The sequence below is a fragment of the Bubalus kerabau genome, chromosome 2 (genome assembly GCF_029407905.1).
Source record: "Bubalus kerabau isolate K-KA32 ecotype Philippines breed swamp buffalo chromosome 2, PCC_UOA_SB_1v2, whole genome shotgun sequence".
Lineage (NCBI taxonomy): Eukaryota > Metazoa > Chordata > Mammalia > Artiodactyla > Bovidae > Bubalus > Bubalus kerabau.
The window spans coordinates 85,300,079-85,323,079 of NC_073625.1; positions in this window are offsets into that span (position 1 = coordinate 85,300,079).

Below are 23,001 nucleotides of genomic sequence, written 5' to 3' on the forward strand. Positions count from 1 at the left end.
TTTGTTCATAGTGATGCTTTCTAAATCCACTTGACTTCACATTCCAGGATGTCTGGCTGTAGGTGAGTGATCACATCATCGTGATTATGTGTGTCATGAATATCTTTTTTGTACAGTTCTCCTGTGTATTCTTGCCACCTCTTCTTAATATCTTCTGCTTCTTTAGGTCCATACCATTTCTTCCCTTTAGTGAGCCCATCTTTGCATGAAATGTTCCCTTCATATCTCTAATGTTCTTGAAGAGATCTCTAGTCTTTCTGATTCTATTGTTTTCCTCTATTTCTTTGCATTGATCACCGAGGAAGGCTTTCTTATCTCTCCTTGCTATTCTTTGGAACTCTGCATTCAAATGGGTGTATCTTTCTTTTTCTCCTTTGTTTTTTGCTTCCCTTCTTTTCACAGCTATTTGTAAGCCCTCCTCAGGCAGCCATTTTGCTTTTTTGCATTTCTTTTTGTTGGGGATGGTCTTGATCCCTGTCTCCTGTACAATGTCATGAGCCTCTGTCCATAGTTCATCAGGCACTCTATCAGATCTAGTCCCTTCAATCTATTTCTCACTTCCACTGTATAGTCATAAGGGATTTAATTTAGGTCATACCTGAATGGTCTAGTGGTTTTCCCTACTTTCTTCAGTTTAAGTCTGAGTTTGGGAATAAGGAGTTCATGATCTGAGCCACGGTCAGCTCCCGGTCTTGTTTTTGACCACTGTATAGAGCTTCTCCATCTTTGGCTGCAAAGAATATAGTCAATCTGATTTCGGTGTCGACCATCTGGTGATGCCCACGTGCAGAGTCTTCTCTTGTGTTGTTGGAAGAGGGTGTTTGCTATGACCAGTGCATTCTTTTGGCAGAACTCTATTAGCCTTTGCCCTGCTTCATTCTGTACTCCAAGGCCAAATTTGCCTGTTACTCCAGGTGTTTCTTGACTTCCTACTTTTGCATTCCAGTACCCTATAATGAAAAGGACATCTCTTTTGGGCGTTATTTCTAGAAGGTCACACTTCATACAATGCAAAAACATTTTTAAAATTTTTACTGAATTCTGGTTCGATTTCTTGCTACTCAAAAGCCAATATGAGAGGTAAGTGTTGGTGGAAAGTTGCTTTAATAAGAAAAGCTGGCAATCTGGGTAAAAAGTGGACCCATGTCTCAAGAGTGGCTCTGCACAGCTATGACAGTTTTTAAAGAGAAAAAAGTTTGTACATCATTCTCCATTGCATGCAGATTGGCTCTTTCTTCAGATGTTATCTTGCTCACATGATCTGCCTGCTAAAATCTCTTTGCAGGGTTGAATACTAGTCATTCTTTAACTACTTAATTCTTCATTCTTACTTCTTTTAATCTAGGAAAAGGATCAACAAGTTAGGCAAGGCATTGTGTACACTCAGGAGATCATAATTCAGGAGTTTAGGTTAAATTGCTTAGTGACCTTGTTCCTATAATTAGGTTCCTTTAAGGTTAGGGGGGAATAGAAATGGGCAAACAGGAAACAGGAAAAAGAGCTGCTTTCAAAATGTTTCAAAATCCAAATAAATTACAAGTATTGTTTACAAGTAATTGATTTTATTTGACCTGAATTATCACCATAACTTCTGAACACAGACAATATTTTAAAATTCTACTCAACAGTTTTATTGATTGATTGGACAAAAATGTGGATAAGGTAAATCCTCACAGTGAGCATACTCTTTTCATTGGTAGACTATAAAAATTCAGCTTATTTCAGGTTTTAAAACTCTGAATAATTATTCTACCAGAAATCTAAAGAAACAATAAAGGTATAATAGTGATGAGATAATTTGAATGAGTCCAAACTTGCTATAAAACTCTTAGAAAAATGGAAACAAAAGATTAGATAGTGTGTTCTAACAATATTATAAACTATTCAAAGTGCAAAACTTCAGGAAAAATGATTAAAGCTTTCATTTAATTTTGTTATTATAATCATGTTCATTAATTCACCAAAAATATATTGAATTTCTTAAAGTTAGAGACTAGACTGATTTCTGCAGATTTTATAAATTTGCTTGCTCTCTAATAGCATGATATTTAGTTTTTAAAAATTTGACATATTATAGGGGAGCAAAATGTCTCTTTTGGCATGTAGATCATTTTGAGCTGAGAATAGTCAAGGCCCAAATGATTCAGGAAGAAACTGTGGCCTTCCAGAACTGCCTGAAGAATATAGATAGAAGACCTGATTCAGGGGAAACACTATCACCATAGATAACTACAGTAAAAACTAAGTGTGCAGCAGGGAGGAACCTAGCAGGGTCTATTTGTTAAAATTCTTCTCTTTGTCCCATTGTCTCTGTATAGCCTAGCAAACACTTGTTTACCAAACATTTGCTTTTCTGTCTCCTGTCAATAACCTTTCTCCCCTTCGAAATCCCAGTCCACTACTTCCCAACATCTTCTTTTGTCTTTAGCTGAAGTATTTAAGGTAAATATTTCAGTCACTTTGGTGAGTTACTCAGTTTTCCTGGGTCTCTCCCACATACACAGGTTACTAAACTTTTGTTTGATTTTTTTTTTCCTGTTAATCTATCTCATGTTGATTTAATTCTTAGACCAGCCAGAAGAACCTAGAAAGATAGAGGAAAATTTCTTCCCCCAACATCAACGTAAGTTATCAAATCTGTGCTGTATTCAAGAAATTTGCTTTGTACTTTTCAGAATATTTTTAAGCATGCTCTATTTGCAGCGCTTATAATAATTTGTTTGCCTTGCTTTTAGAAGACGATGATTGATTAAGGAATTGAAGGACTGAACCTTTTTTTTTTTTTTTTTTTGCACTCTGTTTTATTTTTAGTGTGTACTAATTCTATGCTGAGCTCAGAGACTGAAAATTCTGAGTCTTCCTTAAGTGGATGAATCAGTTAAAGTTATATAGTCACATAGCAGCCCTACTAATCTTTTGAAATGAAAGAAAAAAAGATATATTAGTAATCATCAATAAGAAAAAAAATATTTTAGGTTTGACTAAATCTATCCTTCAGAAAAGGCAATGGCACCCCACTCCAGTACTTTTGCCTGGAAAATCCCATGGACGGAGGAGCCTGGTGGGCTGCAGTCCATGGGGTTGTGAAGAGTTGGACACGACTGAGTGACTTCACTTTCACTTTTCACTTTCATGCATTGGAGAAGGGAATGGCAACCCACTCCAGTGTTCTTGCCTGGAGAATCCCAGGGATGGGGGAGCCTGATGGGCTGCCGTCTAAGGGGTCGCACAGAGTCGGACACAACTGAAGAGACTTAGCAGCAGCAGCAGCAGCAGCAGCAGCAGCAAATCTATCCTTACCACTAAAATAAAATAAACAAAAATAAATCTAGCAAGGAAATTAGAAGCTGAAAACCTTAAATTTTAGGATCATCAAATTACTGTTCCTCACCAGAATGTCAATTCTTTGAGAGCTGTAAAAACAAATGCTTTGCAAATGATTTTGGAGAGACAGTTATCAAAATGAAATCAGTGGCTTGGATATAATTCAATTGTTTAAAGCATTTGTCATTGTAAGGGCAGAATGCTTAGTTCTTTGTAAAAAAGAGTGTTAAAACAGCTTTTAAATATAGCTGATTATTTGAAAGAAACAGTGAATCCTCTGTAACCATATCAACAAAGCACCATTTTAATGCAAAACCCAAAAAATCAACTTTGATTTGCATTTCTGGATATTTTATGATACCGATCTCATTTTTAATGGGTTTTAATCTTATTTTATGTCTGCTAATGCAAAGTAATTTAAATTGATTTATTTAATTTTGACCAGCATTCTCTTTAGCATCCATTTTGTGTACAAGACTGGATATACAAAATTAGTATGAATGTACACCTGTGGCGGATTCATGTTGATGTATGGCAAAACCAATACAATATTGTAAAGTAAAAAAAAAAAAATAAATGAAAATGCTCTTTTTTCTCAGGAAACTTATTATATGAGAAAGAATAAATTATATAGATTCTATAGTGCTCTGTATTATAACACTGTAATGGTTGATACTTACACCATTCTACTTTTCCTTAAGGGTAACCACTTTTGTGTGATATGGTACACGGTGAGACCTTGGGCATAAAAGAATCATTTAACTTCTTGCTACTAATTAGGCAATTCTCCAAGTTACTTGATTAGAATCAATGCTTATATAATACTGTAATTGTATATAAGGCATTTAGTTTGTCTAATGTTAGTAGTGATAAAGGAACAATGACAGATAAGAAATGCACTTAACTAGAATGTGTCTATTTTAGTGAAGAAAAAAATATTAATCCAATTTTTATAGGTGGAGTGCCAATATAATCAACCTGCCATCAAGTAACTATATGGCTTTACCAACTCTATAATTTTAGGAAAATTAAAGGGGTTACATTGTTGATAGCTGCCAAGGAAAAGTCTTGCACTAACATTAGTGATTGATTGAATTAATGAGGGCAAGTCCATTGTGCAGGCCCATGCATTTACCTCCTCTATTGGTAGAGATGCTTTTCCATGACCTCACTGAGCAGGGACTACAGTGAATGAGAAAGTATGGTGATGGAAATGCACAAATTGATTTACCTTTCCATTTGATTATTAAGATTTTTTTTACAAAATTGCAACCTACTGAATGTGAACACAAACATACTACCTAAATATATATTTTTAATGTGCTGATTTTGAGATAAGGGCTTTCCTTGTAGCTCAGTCAGTAAAGAACCTGCCTGTAATGCAGGAGATGTGGGTTCGATTATTGGGTTGGGAAGATCCCTTGGAGAAGGAAATGGCAACCCAACCCAATATTCTTGCCTGGAGAATCCCATGGACAAAGGAGCCTGGTAGACTCCCAGTCCATGGGGTCGCAAGAGTCGGACATGACTTAGTGACTAAACCACCATGGCCATTTTGAGATAATGTCCTAGAAGTCCATATCTGTGTTGTCAGGACTTTGTATAGATTCATCAGGTTTAGTTTACTATGTTTACTTTTTATTGGGCAACTAATGTCAGAGAATACTCATGGGTTTGTGTTGCTAGTTTCTATTGATGGAGAGTTGAATTATAGCTGGAATACATGCTTTGGAAACATGAGGAAATTTCCAGTGCTAATTATGAACATTTTCTGCATAAGACTGTGCCCTATTTTGTATGTATTCAGTTCAGTTCAGTTCAGTCGCACAGTCTGTCTGACTCTTCGCGACCCCATGAACTGCAGCATGCCAAGCTTCCTTGTCCATCACCAGTTCCTGGAGCTTATTCAAACTCATGTCCATTGAGTCAGTGATGCCATCCAACTGTCTCATCCTCTGTCATCCCCTTCTCCTCCTGCCTTCAATCTTTCCCAGCATCAGGGTCTTTTCCAATGAGTCAGTTCTTCGCATCAGGTGGCCAAAGTATTGGTGTTTCAGCTTCAGCATCAGTCCTACCAATGAATATTCAGGACTGATTTCCTTTAGGATGGACTGGTTTGATCTCCTTGCTGTCCAAGGGACTCTCAAGAGTCTTCTCCAACACCACAGTTCAAAAGCATCAATTCTTTGGCACTCAGCTTTCTTTATAGTCCAACTCTCACATCCATACATGACTACTGGAAAAACCATAGCCTTGACTAGACGGACCTTTGTTGGCAAAGTAATGTCCCTGCTTTTAAAAATGCTGTCTAGGTTGGTTATAACTTTTCTTCCAGGGAGCAAGCATCTTTTAATTTCATGGCTGAAGTCACCATCTGCAGTGATTTTGGAGCCCAAGAAAATAAAGTCTGTCAGTGTTTCCATTGTTTCCCCATTTATTTGTCATGAAGTGATGGGACCAGATGCCATGATCTTAGCTTTCTGAATGTTGAGTTTTAAGCCAGCTTTTTCACTCTCCTCTTTCACTTTCATCAGGAGGCTCTTTATTTCTTTGCTTTCTGCCATAAGGGTGGTTTCATCTGTGTATCTGAGGTTATTGATATTTCTCCTGCAATCTTGATTCCAGCTTGTGCTTCATCTAGCCCAGAATTTTTTATGATGTACTCTGCATATAAGTTAAATGATCAGGGTGACAATACATAGCCTTTATGTACTCCTTTCCCAATTTGGAACCAGTCTGTTGTTCCATGTCCAGTTCTAACTGTTGCATACAGATCTCTTAGGAGGCAGATAAGGTGGTCTGCTATCCCCATCTCGTTCAGAATTTGCTACAGTTTGTTGTGAACCACACAGTCAAAGGCTTTGGCATAGACAATAAAGCAGCAGTAGATGTTTTTCTGGAACTCTCTTGCTTTTTTGATGATCCAGTGGATGTTGGCAATTTGAGCTCTGGTTCCTTTGCCTTTTCTAAATCCAGCTTGAACATCTGGAAGTTCACGGGTTATGAAGTGTTAAAGACTGGCTTGGAGAATTTTATGCTTTACTTTGCTAGCGTGTGAGATGTGTGCAATTGTGTGGGTAGTTTGAGAATTCTTTGGCATTGTCTTTCTTTGGGATTGGAATGAAAACTGACCTTTTCCAGTCCTGTGGCCACTGCTGTGGTCACCTTTTATTCCTTAGTAATTTGGTCAGGCTCTATGAGTGTTTCTCAGCAAATCAAACAGGATTTTGCTAAGATGGAGAGTTAACTGATAAATAAGGCATACAACCAAATCTTCAGGGTTTCTGCTGGCATACCAATTTTCTTATATACCAGAGATTTTCAAGGACCACTGACTTCTATCAAGTCTTAATGGGCCTAGACGCAGAACTCCTTAGTTGGTAGACTGTATCACACAGGAGAGTCTTCTTGGGTGAGGTGGGGATCCAATTAAAGACTACAGGTTTCAAGGACATCTGCAGATAAATCTCAATGCGTCACCAAATGTAGTTTATGTTCTTTGAAACCACAAAGATACTCTCTAAATATTGTCTTTCTTAATTGCAGAGAGTGAAAGTGAAGCAACTTAACCTTTCATTTTGGAGTAGATGTCCTAACATGCCTAAGACTTGAAACATATTCATTTTTATGGGATTTATTTCTAGCTCTCTGTCATTTTCACATGTCTTTCCAAAACATGGGAGATTCATGAATTGAATTCAATTGTTCTGGTAATGGGACCACATCTGGAGGTGTAATTATAATTTGGAGTAATTCCCTGATTAAGCTTATAAAAACTTATTCCCCTTTTCAAAGACCCATCCAGCAAATTTGGTAAAACAGTCAAGATACATTCATCTTTCAAGTCTCAGTGGTGCTACTTGTCTCTATTATTTTCCCAGTTATGTGATATACCATATGATTTATTATTTTTGTAAAAAAAAAGTGAGTTCTAGGACTTTATCTTTGTTATTTTCACCATAATAACCCTTCACAGAGCAAGTAGACATGTAGGAACTTTTCCAATTGGTGAGCATCTTCTTCAAGAACTGGGAATATTAACAGCATGAGTTCAGAATCCCCTGATATCCAAATAAAGGCTCCAGAGAGCAGTCACTAAATCCTTTTCAAAATAAAGGCATTTTTAAATTTCTCATATCACTCACAAATTTCTTGATAAAATTAGAAAATTCTGAGGTTATTTTAGTGCATAGTCATTTATCTTTGATGAGATCTTACTATTTTGCTGAATCTTATCCTAATTCTTGTTACACCTCTAGAGTTAAAAGAGATGGGAGTGGTGGGGAAAGCATTGTGATTTTTTTTCTGATAAGATTTTAAAGAAGAGAAGAAAAGATTTTCAGAGAAGGGGTCTTTTTTGTTGTTGCTGTTGTTCACAGAGTATCCCATGCTATTCAGATGTTCAAATATATTCTTTCAAGTTTTCATGATTCTAGTTTTTCCAAAACAGTACCATACCTTATGGGATTCCCTGGTGGCTCAGATGGTAAAGCATCTGCCTGCAATGCGAGAGACCCGGGTTTGATCCCTGGGTCGGGAAAATCCCCTGGAGAAGGAAATGGCAACCCACTCTGGTAACTCTTGCCTAGAAAATTCCATGGATGGAGGAGCCTGGTGGGCTACAGTCCATGGGCTTGCAAAGAGTCAAACATGGCTGAGAGACGAGACTTCACTCACCATACCTTATAGCAAATGATAGCGCTTGCCTTCAAATTCAACTGTCATTATAAATCAGCAACTTAGAGAATTCATGTCTACATTTGGTTTTCAGCTGCCTGTGAGTACAGGTGATAATAACTGTTTTAACACCATCATAGGAAGCCCTTAGATACAAGTCCATCACTTGAACTAAAATTTAGGAATCTGATGTGCACGTCTTAATCTGTCAAACAGTGTTAAGAGCAACCACAATACTGTATAGTTTTTGAGTTCATCATTTAAAAAAATATTTTGTATCAGTTTCTTAGGGCTAACTTAACAAATTACCACACATCCAAAGTGGATAAAAGCAGAAAAATATTGTATCTTACTTCTAGAAGCTAGAAGTCCTAAATCAAGATGTTGGTAGGACAAGATCCTCTGAAATCTGTAGGAGAATTCTTCCTTGACTCTTTTCTTTGATTCTGATGGTTTTCAGGCATTCTTCAGTATTCTTTGGTTTACAACTGCAAACATTCAATCTCTGCGGATCGAGAAGGCAGAGTGGGAGGATGCTGAATTTACCTCCTTTCACAAGCACATTTAAAAATACCAGTACATATAGAACAACTATTGCTGAAATCAACCTGAGGATTAGCAGAATGGCTCTTCTACAACCAAGACAGTAAAGAAAGATCCACAGAGTCTAGTAGGTAGGGAGGGGAAGCAATTTAGTCAGGACCAGCACCCTAGTAGGGTGCTGAAGAAGGTCCAGAAGAATAGTGAGGTATCATAGGCTCAGGGATCCTCTCTTGGAAGCAAGGTATTTGAGCCATATGTTAGAAGCCCCAGCCTGGGGACTGATAAAGGGAAGGTGAGTCCCCTTAGATCCTTAGCTAGGTTGGAAACCAGTGGGGTTGACTAAAGGGCTGTGAAAACTTAAGACTCTGCTCTTGAAGAGTGCATGCACAAATTTGTTTTCCCCCTGTCACAGCACAGAGGCAAAAGATTAAAAACTAGCTGGGGCTCTGGCCAGCTTCCAGGACAGCCCCGGCACATGCTCCAGCCTGTGCCAGGCCCCTATTCCAGCTGGTCTTGGTCCAGTACTTCTCCCCACTAAGGCACTGGCTACCATTGCCCATGAGAGTGTGCACATTTAGAGGAAAAGGAGCCAGCTCAAGCCCTAGACCTACTTCTGACCATGAAGATTGCCAGCACATATGTCCCTGTACATACTTGAGAGAGACCACAAGCAACCAGTAATGTGGCTCCAACCCCTCTGATCCTGACCCAGCCTCTAACCAAGGTGCACTCACCAGGGAAAAATGAAACCAGCACAGAAGTGCAGCCCCAAGCCCTCAGGCCTCAGCCCTGCACCTAGCCAAAGTGGAGACTGCAGTGCCACCCAGGAGAAACCCAGCTCCCTCAGGGATCCGGATCCAGTTCCTCAGGCTCCGCCCTTGCCTCCTAATAAGGTGGTGATGGCCACTGAGCATAGGAGAAGCCCCTGTTTGCACCTGGCTCTGGTTTTAGGCCCTCCAACTCCAGCCCTACCTCCCATTAATGTGAGTTGTCAGTGTATCCCAGGGGAAGATATAGCCTGTGCTCGCTTCAGATCCAGCTTTCTCACAAAGCCACTGGGTACATGTAGGTAGCTTAGGGACCCTTTCACACAAGGGCAGACCTTCAATACCAGGATAGATAACGGTTTCACCTAATTTCATAGAGACAGAAAAAGTTAAGCAAGATAAGAAGATAAAGGAATATGTTTCAAATGAAATGACAATTTTAAAGTCCTGAAACAAACAAACAAACAAACAAAAACTAACAGAATGAAGGTAAATCATTTATCTGATGAAGAGTTCAAAGCAATAGTTATAAGATTGCTAACTGAACTTGCAAAAAAACCAGATGAACACAGTGAGAATTACAACAAAGAACTAGAAAAATTTTTGAAAAATCCAGTCAGAGCTGAATAATACGATAACTGAAATGAAAATGCACCAGAAGGAATTAACAACAGATTAGGTGACAGAAGAATGCGTACTGACCGAGAAAATAGAATAATGGAAATTACCCAATCAAAACAGCAAAAAGAAAAACAAAATTTATTTTTAAATTATTTTTTTAATATAAATGTATTTATTTTAATTGGAGGCTAATTACTTTACAATATTGTATTGGTTTTGCCATACATCAACATGAATCCGCCATGGATATACACATGTTCCCCATCCTGAACCCTTTTCCCACCTCCCTCCCTGTACCATCCCTCTGGGTCATTCCAGTGCACCAGCCCCGAGCATCCTGTATCATACATCAAGCGTGGTCTGGAGATTCATTTCACATATGATATTATACATGTTTCAATGCCATTCTCCCAAATTATCCCACCCTCTCCCTCTCCCACAGAGTCCAAAAGACTGTTCTATACATGTGTGTCTCTTATGCTGTCTCACATACAGGGTTATCGTTACTATCTTTCTAAATTCCATATATATGTGTTAGTATACTGTATTGGTGTTTTACTTTCTGGCTTACTTCACTCTGTATAATAGGCTCCAGTTTCATCCACCTCATTAGAACTGATTCAAATGTATTCTTTTTAATGTCTGAGTAATACTCCATTGTGTATATGTACCACAGCTTTCTTATCCATTCATTTGCTGATGGACATCTAGGTTGCTTACATGTCCTCTATTATAAACAGTGCTGCGATGAACATTGGGGTACACGTGTCTCTTTCAATACTGGTTTCCTTGGTGTGTATGCCCAGCAGTGGGATTGCTGGGTCGTATGGCAGTTCTATTTCCAGTTTTTTAAGGAATCTTCCACTGTTCTCCATAGTGGCTGTACTAGTTTGCATTCCCACCAACAGTGTAAGAAAAACAAACCTTAAAAAATGAGGACAGTTTAAGGGATGTTTGAGACATTAAGTGTATAAATATTCACACTGTAGGAGGCATAGGAGGAGAAGAGAGAGAGAAAGGGGTATAAAATGTATTTGATGAAATTATGGCTAAAAAAGTTCCTGAACCTGAAGAAGGAAATAGATATCCAGGTACAGGAAGCACAGAAAGTCCCAGACATGATAAACCCAAAGAGACCCACAGTAAGTTATATCATATTGAAGTGGCAGAAGTTAGAGAATTTTAAAGGCAACAAGAGAAAACAAACAGTCACATCAAAGGAACGGTCTACCAACTGATTATTCAGCAAAAACTTTACAGAAGAGAATAACATAATGTATTTAAAGTATTGAAAGGAAAAATCCTACAATCTGAGATGCTCTATCCAGCACGTTTGTCATTCAGAATTGAAAGAGAAATAAAGAGCTTCTCAAACAAGCTCTTTCAAAAAATGAAAAGAGTTCATAAACACTAAATCAAACTTACAAGAAATATTAAATGGTCTTTTTACTAAGTGAAAAAGAAAAAGCTACATTAATAAATAAGAAATTATGTGAAGGGAAAATCACCCTGGGAAAGGTACATGTATAGGAAAGTCAATGGTTTAATCATTTAAATAAGCTGGTATAAAGGTTAAAAGACAAAAATTTGAAATCAATTTTGACTACTATACAATAAACAGCTAAGGAATAAGCATGAAGATATAAAATATGACATGGGAATAAAATAAAACATGGGAATAAAATAAAACATGGGAATGGAGAATAAAACATGTAGATATTTTAGAATGTGTTTAACTTCAGTGATTATGAGTTTAAAATAAATCAATGTATATGAACTCTATGGTAACCAATTTATATGAACTCTATGGTGAGTGGTGACTGCGTGACTCTGAAGTGGCCAAGAGGAGATACCCCACGTCCAAGGTCAGGAGTGGCAGCCCTGAGGCAATACCCCATGTTCAAGGTCAGGAGCAGTGGCTGCACTTCACTGGAGCAGCCGTGAAGAGATACCCCATGTCCAAGGTCAGAGAAACCCCAGTAAGATGGCAGGCTCTGGAGCAGCTATGAGGAGATACCCCACGTCCAAGGTCAAAGGAGAATCCCTAGCAAGATGGTAGGAGGGGTGAACTCACATTTAGAATCAAACCCAAGTCCTGCCAGAGATGATCAGAGGGCTCAAACAAACCTTGTGTGTACCGGGACCCAGGGACCCACAAAGACAGAGACAGAACTGTGTTTGAGTGTCTGCTGTGGAGGTACAGGTCAGCAGTGGACTGCCACAGGGACAGAGGCTCTGGGTGCAGCAGACTTGGGTATGGCATAAGCCCTCTTGGAGGAGGTTGCCATTAACCCCATCATAGAGCTGCCAGAACTTACACAAGACTGGGAAACAGACTCTTGGAGGGCACAAACAGAACCTTGTGCACCATGACTCAGGAGAAAGGAGCAGTGACTCACAAGAGACTGACCCAGACTTGCCTGTGAGTGTCCAGGAGTCTCCCGCAGAGGTGTGGGCTGGTGGTGGCCTGCTGCAGGGTTGGGGATACTGAGTGTAGCAGTACATGCATGGGATCTTTTGAAGGAGGTCACCATTATCTTCATTACCTCCACAAGGCTTGGCCCCAGGTAAATAGTAGGGAGGGAGCACACTTCCACCCATCAACAGAAAATTGTATTAAAGATTTACTGAGCATGGCCCCACGAATCAGAATAAGACCTAGTTTCCCCCTTAGTCAGTCTCTCCCATCAGGAAGCTTCCATAAGCCTTTTACCCTATTCCATCAGAGGGCAGACAGACTGAAAACTACTATCACAGAAAACTAACCAATCTAATCACATGGACCACAGCCTTGTCTAACTCAATGAAACTATGAGCCATGCTGCGTAGGGCCACCCAAGATGGATGGGTCATGGTGGAGAGCTCTGACTAAATGTGGTCCACTGGAGAAGGGAATGGCAAACCACTTCAGTATTCTTGCCTTGAGAACCCCATGAACAGTATGAAGGGTAAAAAGATAGGACTCTGAAGATGACCTCCCCAGATCGGTAGATGCACAACATGCTACTGGAGATCAGTGGCAATATTACTTCAGAAAGAATGAAGAGACAGAACCAAAGCAAAAGCAACACCCAGTTGTGGATGTGACTGGTGATGGAAGCAAGGTCTGATGCAGTAAAGAGCAATATTGCATAGGCACCAGGAATGTTAGGTCCACAAATCAAGGCAAATTGGAAGTGGTCAAACAGGGGATGGCAAGAGTCAACGTTGACATTTTAGGAATCAGCAAACTAAACTGAACTGGAATGGGTGAATTTAACTCAGATGACCATTATATCTACTACTGTGGGCAAGAATCCCATAGAAGAAATGGAGTAGCCATCATAGTCAGCAAAAGACTCAAAAATGCAGTACCTGGATGAAATATCAAAAATGACAGAATGATCTCTGTTCGTTTCCAAGGCAAAGCATTCAATATCATGGTAATCCAAGCCTATGTCCTGGCCAGTAATGCTAAAGAAGCTAAAGTTTAATGGTTCTATGAAGACCTACAAGACCTTTTAGAATTAACACCCCAAAAAGATGTCCTTTTCATTATAGGAGACTGAAATGCAAAAGTAGGAAGTCAAGAAACACCTGGAGTAACACACAAATTTGGCCTTGGAGTACAGAATGAAGCAGGGCAAAGGCTGACAGAGTTTTGCCAAGAGACTGCACTGGTCATAGCAAATACCCTCTTCCAATAGGACAAGAGAAGACTCGATACATGGACATCACCAGATTCGTCAACATCAAAATCAGACTTCTTATATTCTTTGCAGCCAAATATTGAGAAGCTCTATACAGTCAGCAAAAACAAGACCAGAAGCTGACTGTGGCTCAGACCATGAACTCCTTATTGCCAAATTCAGACTTAAATTGAAGAAAGTAGGGAAAACCACTAGACCATTCAGGTATGACCTAAATCAAATCCCTTATGATTATACAGTGGAAGGGAGAAATAGATTGAAGGGACTAGATCTGATAGACAGAGTGTCTGATGAACCATGGATGGAGGTTCATGACATTGTACAGGAGACAGGGAACAAGACCATCCCCAAGAAAAACAAAAGTGAAAAAGCAAAATGGCTGTCTGAGGAGGCCTTACAAATAGCTGTGAAAAGAAGAGAAGACAAAAGCAAAGGAGAAAAGGAAAGATATATCCATTTGAATGGAGAGTTCCAAAGACTAGCAAAGAGAGATAAGAAAGCCTTCCTCAGCGATCAATGCAAAGAAATAGAGAACAACAGAATGGGAAAGACTAGAGATCTCTTCAAGAACATTAGAGATAACAAGGGAGCATCATGCAAAGATGGGCTCGATAAAGGACAGAAATGGTATGGACCTAACAGAAGCAGAAGATATTAATAAGAAGTGGCAAGAATACACAGAAGAACTGTACAAAAAAGATCTTCACGACCCAGATAATCGCGATGGTGTGATCACTCACCTAGAGCCAGACGTCCTGCAATGTGAAGTCAGCTGGCCTTAAGAAGCATCACTATGAACAAAGCTAGTGGATGTGATGGAATTCCAGTTGAGTTATTTCAACACCTGAAAGATGGTGCTGTGAAAGTGCTGCACTCAACATGTCAGCAAATTTGGAAAATTCAGCAGTGGTCACAGAACTGGAAAAGGTCAGTTTTCATTCCAATCCCAAAGAAAGGCAATGCCAAAGAATGCTCAAACTACCTCACAATTGCATTCATCTCACACATTAAAAAGTAATGCTCAAAATAGTCCAAGCCAGGCTTCAACAATATGTGAACTGTGAACTTCCAGATGTTCAAGTTGGATTTAGAAAAGGCAGAGGAACCAGAGATCAAATTGCCAATATCCACTGGATCATCAAAAAAGCAAGAGAGTTCCAGAAAAACATCTTTTTCTACTTTATTGACTATGCCAAAGCCTTTGACTTTGTGGATCACAAATAAGCTGTGGAAAATTCTGAAAGAGATGGGAATACCAGACCACCTAAGCTGCCTTTTTGAGAAAATGTATGCAGGTCATGAAGACACAGTTAGAACTGGACATGAAACAACAGACTGGTTCCATATAGGCAAAGGAGTACGTCAAGGCTGTATGTTGTCACCCTGCTTATTTAACTTAAATACAGAATATATCATGCAAAATGCCATGCTGGATGAAACACAAGCTGGAATCAAGATTGCCAGGAGAAATATCAATAACCTTAGATATGTAGATGACACCACACTTATGGCAGAAAGTGAAGAAGAACTGAAGAGACTCTTGATGAAAGTGAAAGAGGAGAGCGAAAAAGTTGGCTTAAAGCTCAGCATTCAGAGAACTAAGATGATGGAATCTGGTCTCATCACTTTATGGCAAATAGATGGGAAACAGTGGAAACAGTGGCAGACTTTACTCTTCTGGGCTCCAAAATCACTGCAGGTGGTGACTGCATGGATGAAATTAAAAGGCGCTTACTCCTTGAAAGAAAAGTTATGACCAACCTAGACAGCATATTAAAAAGCAGAGACATTACCTTGCCAGCAAATGTCCATCTAATCAAGGCTATGGTTTTTCCAGTAGTCATGTATAGATGTGAGAGTTGGACTATAAAGAAAAGTGAGTGCTGAAGAATTGATGCTTTTGAACTATGGTGTTGGGGAAGACTCTTGAGAGTCCCTTGGACTGCAAGGAGATCCATCCAGTCCTTCCTAAAGGAAATCAGTACTGAATATTCATTGGAAAGAGTGGTGCTGAAACTCCAGTACTTTGGCCACCTGATGCAATGACCTGACTCATTTGAAAAAACATTATGCTGGGAAAGACTGAAGGTGGGAGCAGAAGGGGATGACAGAGGATGAGATGGTTGGATGGCATCACTGACTCAGTGGACATTCGTTTGGGTAAAGTCCGGAAGTGTGCTGCAGTCTGTGGTGTTGCAAAAATTAGACCCGACTGAGCGACACTGAACTGAACTGAACTATGGTAACCCAAAATCAAAAAACCTACAATAGATAAGCTAAAACTAGGGAGAAAGCCCAAATGTAACACTAAAGAAAATGATCAAGCCACATGTTAAGCGACTAATGAAGGAAAGAACAGAGAAGAATTGCAAAAGCAACCAGAAAACAGGTAACAGAATGGCAATGTTTGTACCTATCAATAATAATTTTAAACATCAATAGACTAAGTGCTCCAATCAAAAGACATAAGATGGCTGACTGAATGAAAAAGAAGACCCATCATTATGCTGTTCACAAAGATTCTCTTTAGAGCTCAATACACACTGACTGAAGGTAAGGGAAAAAAATATTGCATGTAAATGGAAACAAAAAGAATGTTGGGGTACTAATATTCTTATCAGACAAGGTAGACTTAAAAAAAAGTCTAAATAAAAGACAAAGGTCATTGTACATGATAAAAGGTCCAACACAAGAAGGGAATATAACATTCATAAACAGGCATCTAATATAAGAGCAGCTAAATGCATAAAGAAATATTAACAGATATAAAGGGAGACATTGACAGTAATAGTAGTGAACTTTAACAACCCACTTACTTCAATGGATAGATCATTCCAGACAGGAAATCAATAGTTAAACAGTGGCCTTAAATGGCACATTAGATCAAGCTAATTTTATAGATATCTATAGGACATTTCAACCCAAAACAGCAAACACACATTCTTTTCCAGTACATATGGCACATTATCCAGGATAGATCACATGCTAGGCTACAAAAGAGTCACAACCAATTTAAGAGTATAGAAGTTATATCAAGCATTTTTATTGAACTCAATGATATGAAACTAGAAAGCAATACCAAGAAGAAGGAGGAAAAACATAAAACCATGTAGTGACTAAACGACATGTTAATGAAATGGCCTCTTCCTGACTTGACTAATTGCATATGCAATGACCCTGTTTCCAAAAAAAATTCACCGTGAATAAGTGTGAGATATTGGAGGTTAGGATTTCAATGTATATTTTTAGGTAATACAATTCAACCCATAACATATTCTATCCAGTTACAAGAACAGCCCCTTAGGTTTTGCTTTTATGTAAATCTAAATTTTAATTCAGTTAACATTTTTTTTCCTTTGCAAGCTTGATATTCTAATGTCTTAATACTCAAAAGACTTTTACTGATTTTCGACTCATTTATAGTAGGTGATGGAATTCCAGTTGAGCTATTTCGAATCCTGAAAGATGATGCTGTGAAAGTGCTGCACTCAATATGCCAGCAAATTTGGAAAACTCAGCAGTGGCCACAGGACTGGAAAAGGTCAGTTTTCCTTCCAATCCCAAAGAAAGGCAATGCCAAAGAATGCTCAAACTACCGCACCATTGCGCTCAACTCACACGCTACTAAAATAATGCTCAAAATTCTCCAAGCCAGGCTTCAACAATATGTGAACTGTGAACATCCTGATGTTCAAGCTGGTTTTAGAAAAGGCAGAGGAACCAGAGATCAAATTGCCAACATCTGCTGGATCATCAAAAAAGCAAGAGAGTTCCAGAAAAACATCTATTTCTGCTTTATTGACTATGCCAAAGCCTTGGACTGTGTGGATCACAAAAAACTGTGGAAAATTCTGAAAGAGATGGGAATACCAGACCACCTGACCTGCCTCTTGAGAAATTTGTATGCAGGTTAGGAAGCAACAGTTAGAACTGGACATGGACAACAGACTGGCTCCAAATAGGAAAAGGAGTTCGTCAAGGCTGTATGTTGTCACCCTGCTGATTTAACTTCTATGCAGAATACATCATGAGAAACGCTGGACTGGAAGAAGCACAAGCTGGAATCAAGATTGCCGGGAGAAATATCAATACCCTCAGATATGCAGAAGACACCACCCTTATGGCAGAAAGTGAAGAGGAACTCAAAGCCTCTTCATGAAAGTGAAAGAGAAGAGTGAAAAAGTTGACTTAAAGCTCAACATTCAGAAAACGAAGATCATGGCATCCGGTCCCCCCACTTCATGGGAAATAGATGGGGAAACAGTGTCAGACTTTATTTTTTTAGGCTCCAAAATCACTGCAGATGGTGACTGCAGCCTTGAAATTAAAAGACGCTTACTCCTTGGAAGGAAAGTTATGATCAACCTAGATAACATAATGAAAAGCAGAGATATTACTTTACCAACAAAGGTCCATCTAGTCAAGGCTATGATTTTTCCAGTTGTCATGTATGGATGTGAGAGTTGGACTGTGAAGAAAGCTAAGCACCGAAGAATTGATGCTTTTGAACTGTGGTGTTGGAGAAGACTCTTGAGAGTCCCTTGGACTGCAAGGAGATCCAACCAGTCCATTCTGAAGGAGATCAGCCCTGGGATTTCTTTGGAAGGAATGATGCTAAAGCTGAAACTCCAGTACTTTGGCCACCTCATGCAAAGAGTTGACTCATTGGAAAAGACTCTGATGCTGGGAGGGATTGTGGACAGGAGGAGAAGGGGACGACAGAGGATGAGATGGCTGGATGGCATCACTGACTCGATGGACGTGAGTCTGAGTGAACTCTGGGAGTTGGTGATGGACAGGGAGGCCTGGCGTGCTGCGATTTATGGGGTTGCAAAGAGTCAGACACGACTGAGCAACTGAACTAAACTGAACTGAACTGAATGATTCCATGAAGATATTCTAACTGCCAAGCCATTTTGGTCAGTATTTTAAGATTCAAGTCTTAGCAAGAGTTCAATTTGTTTTCATGTTATGTCTTAGCTATTAGGGAGCAGGGAGAAGGAATATCTGCCTGTCCCTATTGGCTATCTTCAACCTATCTCTCTTTCTCGTTTGCTGTCTTCCTCCCTTTCTGTCTTTCCATTCTTTCTTCCTTCCTTTTTCTCTCTCTCTCTGTCTATCTCTTCTTTATTTTCCACTTAACTTATACCACTGAGTTCAGTCAGTCAGTCAGTCACTCGGTTCAGTCTCTCAGTCGCGTCCAACTCTTTGCGATCCCATGAATCGCAGCACAACAGGCCTCCCTGTCCATCACCAACTCCTGGAGTTCACTCAGACTCACGTCCATCAAATCAGTGATGCCATCCAGCCATCTCATCCTCTGCCATCCCCTTCTCCTCTTGCCCCCAGTCTCTCTCAGCATCAGAGTCTTTTCCAATGAGTCAACCCTTCACATGAGGTGGCCAAAGATTTGGAGTTTCAGCTTCAGCATCAGTCCTTCCAATGAACACCCAGGACTGATCTCCTTTAGGATGGACTGGTTGGATCTCCTTGCAGTCCAAGGGACTCTCAAGAATCTTCTCCAACACCACAGTTAAAAAGCATCAATTCTTCAGCGCTCAGCTTTCTTCACTGTCCAACTCTCACATCCATACATGACCACTGGAAAAACCATAGCCTTAACTAGACAGATCTTTGTTGATAAAGTAATGTCTCTGCTTTTTAATACTCTGACTAGACTGGTCATAACTTTCCTTCCAAGGAGTAAACGTCTTTTAATTTCATGGCTGCAATCGCCATCTGCAGTGATTTTGGAGCCCCCAAAAATAAAGTCTGACACTGATTTCACTGTTCCACTGCCTATTTTCATGAAGTGATAGGAACAGATGCCATGATCTTCATTTTCTGAATGTTGAGCTTTAAGCCAACTTTTTCACTCTCCACTTTCACTTTCATCAAGAGCCTTTTTAGTTCCTCTTCACTTTCTGCCATAAGGGTGGTGTCTTCTGCATATCTGAGGGTATTGATATTTCTCCCGGCAATCTTGATTCCAGCTTGTGCTTCTTCCAGTCCAGCGTTTCTCATGATGTACTCTGCATATAATTTAAATAAGCAGGGTGACAATATGCAGCCTTGATGAGCTCCTTTTCCTATTTGGAGCCAGTCTGTTGTCCATGTCCAGTTCTAACTGTTGCTTCCTAACCTGCATACAAATTTCTCAAGAGGCAGGTCAGGTGGTCTGGTATTCCCATCTCTTTCAGAATTTTCCACAGTTTTTTGTGATCCACACAGTCCAAGGCTTTGGCATAGTCAATAAAGCAGAAATAGATGCTTTTCTGGAACTCTCTTGCTTTTTCCATGATCCAGCAGATGTTGGCAATTGGATCTCTGGTTCCTCTGCCTTTTCTAAAACCAGCTTGAACATCAGGAAGTTCACGGTTCACATATTGTTGAAGCCTGGCTTGGAGAATTTTGAGCATTATTTTAGTAGCGTGTGAGATGAGTGCAGTTGTGCGGTAGTTTGAGCATTCTTTGGCATTGCCTTTCTTTGGGATTGGAAGGAAAACTGACCTTTTCCAGTCCTGTGGCCACTGCTGAGTTTTCCAAATTTGCTGGCATATTGAGTGCAGCACTTTCACAGCATCATATTTCAGAATTTGAAATAGGCCAACTGGAATTCCATCACCTCCACTAGCTTTGTTTATAGTGATGATTTCTAAGGCCCACTTGACTTCACATTGCAGGATGTCCGGCTCTGTGTCAGTGACCACACCATCTGGCTCAATGTGAGTGACCACCCAGTGATTATCTGGGTCTTGAAGATCTTTTTGTACAGTTCTTCTGTGTATTCTTGCCACCTCTTATAATATCTTCTACTTCTGTTAGGTCCATACCATTTCTGTCCTTTATTGAGCCCATCTTTGCATGAAATGTTCTCTTGGTATCTCTAATGTTGTTGAAGAGATCTCTAGTCTTTCCCATTCTGTTTTTTTCCTATATTTCTTTGCATTGATCACTGAGGAAGGCTTTCTTATCTCTCCTTGTTATTCTTTGGAACTCTGCATACAAATGGGTAAATCTTTCCTTTTCTCCTTTGCTTCTCTTCTTTTCACAGCTATTTGTAAGGCCTCCTCAGACAGCCATTTTGCTCTTTTTGCATTTCTTTTCCATGGGGATGGTCTTAATCCCTGTCTCCTGACAATGTCATGAACCTCCATCCATAGTTCATCAGGCACTCTGTCTATCAGTCTAGTCCCTTAAATCTATTGCTGACTTCCACTGTATAATCATAAAGGATTTGATTTAGGTCATACCTGAATGGTCTAATGGTTTTCCCTATTTTCTTCTATCTAAGTCTGAATTTGGCAATATGGTGTTCATGATATGAGCCACAGTCAGCTCCTGGTCTTGTTTTTGCTGACTGTATAGAGCTTCTCAATATTTGGCTGCAAAGAATATAATCAGTCTGATTTCTGTGTTGACCATCTGGTGATGTCCATGTGTAGAGTCTTCTCTTGTGTTGTTGGAAGTTCAGTGTACTGAGTTCAGTGAACTGAGTTCAGTACACTCTCTCAACTGGGGAAACTGATTTTTCCTAATGTTGTTGGCTTGGCAGTACATTAAGTCCCCAAATTCTTCTCCCCCCCCTGATTCTTATAGTGATTTAAAATGTAGAAAACATAAATCAAAAGCTATCAGATTTCCTCTTTGTTTTTTCCTTTTTCCATATTCATTTTTTGAGGCAGTGAAAAAAGAGCCAATAAAATAGTTATGTAGAAAGTAACAACATTGATTAATATCCTCTGTTGTAGATATTTTACAGATAAAAGACAAAGTTCAGAGAGGGTAAGTTATGTGTTCAAAATGGTACTAATAGAAGTAGTGAATCCAAAGCATAAATCCAAATTTTCTGACTATAGTATTTGACATTTTCCAGTATACTATGCTCTTCCTCAGTGGTTTACAAAGTAGATTTGATAATTGAAGTGATGACATAGAACAAGATGGTTGGATTGCATCACTGACTCAATGGACATGAGTTTGAGGAAGCTCCAGGAGATGGTGAATGACAGGGAAGCCTGGCATGCTGCAGTCCATGGGGTTTCAAAACATCAGACATGACTGAGCAACTGAACAATGACAACAACAGAAATGATAAATTATATATTGATATCATTAAAATCTTGGTTCTTTCCAAATTGATCTATAGATTGAATGCAATTTCAATCAATATTGTAGATATTGTTTTGTGGGCATTGATAAATTGATTTTAAAGTTTATAGGAAAAGGCAAAAGATCCAAAATAGACAGTAAAACATTAAAGAAAAATCAAGTCAGAAGACTGATGCTGCTCTACTTAAACTTACTATAAAGCCAAGACAGTGCAGATTAATGAAACACAAATAGATCAGTGGAATAGAACACAAATATAGTCACCTGATCTGTGGCAAGAGTGATTCAATGAAGAAAGGACAGTCTTTTCAATGCCATTGGAAAAAACAGGATAACCACATGCAAAAATATATTAATAAATAAACCTAGACACACACGTTATTCCTTTCACAAAAAAGAATTCAAAATAGAACACAGACCCAAATGTAAAATGCAAAGCTATAAAAATCCTGGAAAATAGTATGAATATCTAGATGACCTTGTGTTTCACAGTGACTTTCTAAATACAATATCCAAAGCACTATCCATGAAAGAAAAGAGAATTGAGAGTTGGGCTTCATGAAATTAAAACTGCTCTGAGAAATACACCATTAAATAAATGAAAATACAAGTCACAGATTTGGAAAAATGTCTCTGGAAAAATGTCTCCTTTAAAGGACTTAAAAGACTGGCGTCAAGAATATACAAAGAACACTTAAAACTCAACAGTGAGAAAACAAAACACCAATTTATAAATGGGCAAAGATTTGAACAGACACCTCACCAAAGAAGATATATCAGATCAGATCAGTAGCTCAGTCATGTCTGACTCTTTGTGACCCCATGAATCGCAGAACGCCAGGCCTCCCTGTCCATCACCAACTCCCAGAATTCACTCAGACTCACGTCCATCGAGTCAGCGATGCCATCCAGCCATCTCATCCTCTGTCGTCCCCTTCTCCTCTTGCCCCCACTCCCTCTCAGCATCAGAGTCTTTTCCAATGAGTCAACTCTTTGCATGAGGTGGCCAAAGTACTGGAGTTTCAGCTTTAGCATCATTCCTTCCAAAGAAATCCCAGGGCTGATCTCCTTCAGAATGGACTGGTTGGATCTCCTTGCAGTCCAAGGGACTCTCAAGAGTCTTCTCCAACACCACAGTTCAAAAGCATCAATTCTTCGGTGCTTAGCTTTCTTCACAGTCCAACTCTCACATCCATACATGACAACTGGAAAAATCATAGCCTTGGCTAGACGGACCTTTGTTGGTAAAGTAATATCTCTGCTTTTCA